Genomic DNA, 3,564 nt, shown 5'->3' with positions numbered 1-3,564 from the left:
GCAATTTTGGGCATGGAATCTTGAGATGGTTGGGAATAAATTGGAGGTACCTGCAGCACATGACAAAGAGTCAAAAATTGGTGTATGACAGTCAATAAGCTGATATTAAATTAGTATTACCTCTTCTTGAATTGCCTCATTCTCATCAAAAGGTGGATGAGGTGGGGTACTAGGTCTTTTAGATCCTGATGCACCATGTGACTTGCTGGATCTTTGTCTGCCTTGGTTGGGATTCTGCAAAGACATAATTAAAGAAAGACAAAAATAATTAAAGCTATTAAATAATATCTGTCAGATAATAAATGAACAAATAATAATTAAAGTAAGGAAAATTACTTGCTTGAATTTGGAATTGGGGTGTGGGGGATTTGTGCAACTTCTTTTATTCTGCCCTTTTCCCATACATATTGCACAAGTGTGGGTAAGACCTCTTCTTGAAGTTGTTTCCCTCACATCATTTGCATCCTTCCTTCTACATTTTTTTGGCCTTCCCATCTTGATTACTGCATCAGGAGGATCCACTTTTCCCATTTTTGAATCTTCAAAATCATGCATCCTTGGCACTGGGTGGATCATGTGACTGTATACCTTTAAATACACTTTCTTCTTCAAGCATTCATCAATGAAATCCTCCACTTTCAGCCTGTGATAATCAATTGCAACTGTAACGTCCGTAGAATTTTTTCACGTAATTGGGAGACTAATTGGTAATTATTAGAAATTTAAATTTAATTAGTAAATGAATTATAGATTGGATTTAGGATATAATAAAACTTGAATGGATTAAATTGAAGTTCATTATAATATTTGAGGCAAATTATATTAATTAAGAAAATCAGAAAGGACGTAATGGGTATTTTGAGAAAAGTTTAATTAAATAAATAAAATAATAATAATATTATATATAATATATATATATATCTATATACATAAATGTATCATAATAGTAATAATAATAATACTATATAAATATATGTATTTAATATAAGAAAGGAGGGGGGTGCCCACCGCCCAACCTCTCATATATATATATATATATATATATATATATATATATAATAGAATCCAAACTTTATCCTTACAATTGCATTTTTTCTTTTCGCCTTCAGTGAAGCGCAGCGAAGTAATACTTCATATTTTAATTATTATTAATTTATATAATTATATTATTTAATTAGTTCATTTATTAAATGTTGATTATACTGAGCGGTGAACTATTTAATCGGAGTACTTTATGATTTTGGCTATTTAAATTAGTGTCAAATTAAATATCACAATTGCTATAAAAATGATATAGTTGGTTGATTAAAATATTAGATTTGTTAGATTTAATTATCGTTATAGCTAATTTATACAATTCCATCGGAATGATTAACCAAATATGTAATTCTATGTATTATTGCTTAATTAAATTGTATGGCAATGATAAATTGACAGAAAATTCATAGAAATATTTTGGAAGTTATATTTTAGAAATATTATGTTATTAATGAGGGAAAATGAGGTTTCAGTAGTAGTATAATTTACGAATATTATTAAAAATGATAGTTATAAATATATAAGGGGTTTGATTAAGTGAATTCTTATGAATTATTTAGTAAATTAAATATATTGATTATACGTATAATATTCTATTATAGGATTTGACGACAAAGTAGAGGGTTGAGCAGTCCCTCGTGAAATCGAAGCATTTTGGGATATAAGGTAAGTAGAGCTAATTGGATATATATATAACTATATGTGTAGTATTGTATATATTATATGTATTAGTTTCTTGGATATGATCGCGAACTTGGATTTATATTTATATACATTGATTGTGTATATTGATTGTTTATATAATTAATTATGGATTATTTATTAGATTACCATAATATCGGCGAAATTGTTACTATGTGTTATGATTATAATATAGGGACATGCGGGATATGATTATGTGATGGTTGTACAATTGATTGTTGTATGAAATCGAATTGGGAGCTATTATTGAGGAAGTAATTATTATAAAAAATAGAATGATGATTGTGAATTGAAATAAAAGATGATGCTTACCTAGTGGAAGCACAGTCAATAGTTTACGAAAATATGGTCGATGATGATGTGATTGATAATGTGATATGAGAAATATCTGAATTAAGCTAGGTACCATGGCGCGTAGGGTACCGGGGTATTCCGAGGCAGCAGGGAATATCCTGTGATGCATATGATATGATGATGGCCGGCGAAACCATTGACTGATGTACTTCACCTAGAGTAAGTGGGGCCCTTAACTAATAAATGATAACAAATGAATATTATGTCGTGGATTGATTTACAGTTGTGAGTATGTATTACTGTTTATATCTAATGTTGTTGTATGACGAATGACTGTTGTCGGTGTGACTGCATGTACGTGAATCTTTGTTTGTGTATATATATATAGACTGATCAACTATACTTATTGAGTAGGCAGCTCATTCCTTACCACGTACTTTTCAGGAAATAGGTCACACTGATTAGCCACATTGGACTTTGAGCGGTGCCGTCGTCTTTATTAGGTGGGTCAGCCGTGACATCTAAAGCCAGAGTTTTTGATTGTTGGGTTGTTAAATATACTGGTCTTTTATCGGGATTTGTGTTTAAAGTTGTGGATAATTTTCCTTGAGGTTATGTACATGAGAACATGTAGTGAGTGTAAATATAACTTTTGGTGGTATATATTATCTTTTGTGATATATAATATTATATTGACAAATTATAATTTATTTTACGAGTTGAAAGAGAATTACATATAGAATGAGTTTTGATTAAAGTAAGGATGAAATAGTGATAATTAGATGTAGCGAGTAAGGGGTGCTACAGCAACAATGGCATGATAGCAAGGATATCCACAAGCTGAAACATGCCACAACTGCAAACTTCTCCTTGAGGTAAACTATGTGGTTTTGCATAAAATGCATTACCTCGTATTTGTCTTCCCCTGCCCAAGAAGGAAAGCGATTTCTACTCTCCAGCCTTTGCACTTCAGTTTTCTTCATGATATTAGGACAAACAACCCCCTCGTATTTTTCCATCCCCTCTCTTTTCACTTGAATTCTTCCCATGAACTTCTTCCTTATCCATTCAAACATCTGAATTATTGGTAATTCTCTTGCCTCCAGGATAATATGATTGAAGGATTCGTTCATGTTATTCACAAGCACATCACACTTTGTCTTAGTCGGGAAGAAACATTTTGCCCAATGTACTGGAGGTATTTCAGCCAACCATTCGTATGGTGTTTGTTCAGCATCTTTTTTTTGGTACATTTTTTCAATCTCAGTCATTGTTTTTAAGTGTTGATTAACACTGTAAGTTGATGCAGCTTTCCAAAACATTTTTTTTCAGTTGTTGCCCTTTAAATTTTTCTTTAAAATTATTGTACATGTACCTCAAACAGAATCTGTGTTCAGCCCCAGGTGCCAGTTCAGCAATGGCCTCTAGTAACCCCTTCTGCCTATCTGAAATGAAGGCCCATCCCCTCTTATTTTGTGACCCTATATCTCTAAGCAAAAGGTTCAAAAACCACTCCCAACTATCATATTT

The sequence above is a fragment of the Sesamum indicum genome, linkage group LG4 (assembly GCF_000512975.1).
Source record: "Sesamum indicum cultivar Zhongzhi No. 13 linkage group LG4, S_indicum_v1.0, whole genome shotgun sequence".
Taxonomy (NCBI): Eukaryota; Viridiplantae; Streptophyta; class Magnoliopsida; order Lamiales; family Pedaliaceae; genus Sesamum; species Sesamum indicum.
This window is presented reverse-complemented; position numbering follows the sequence as displayed.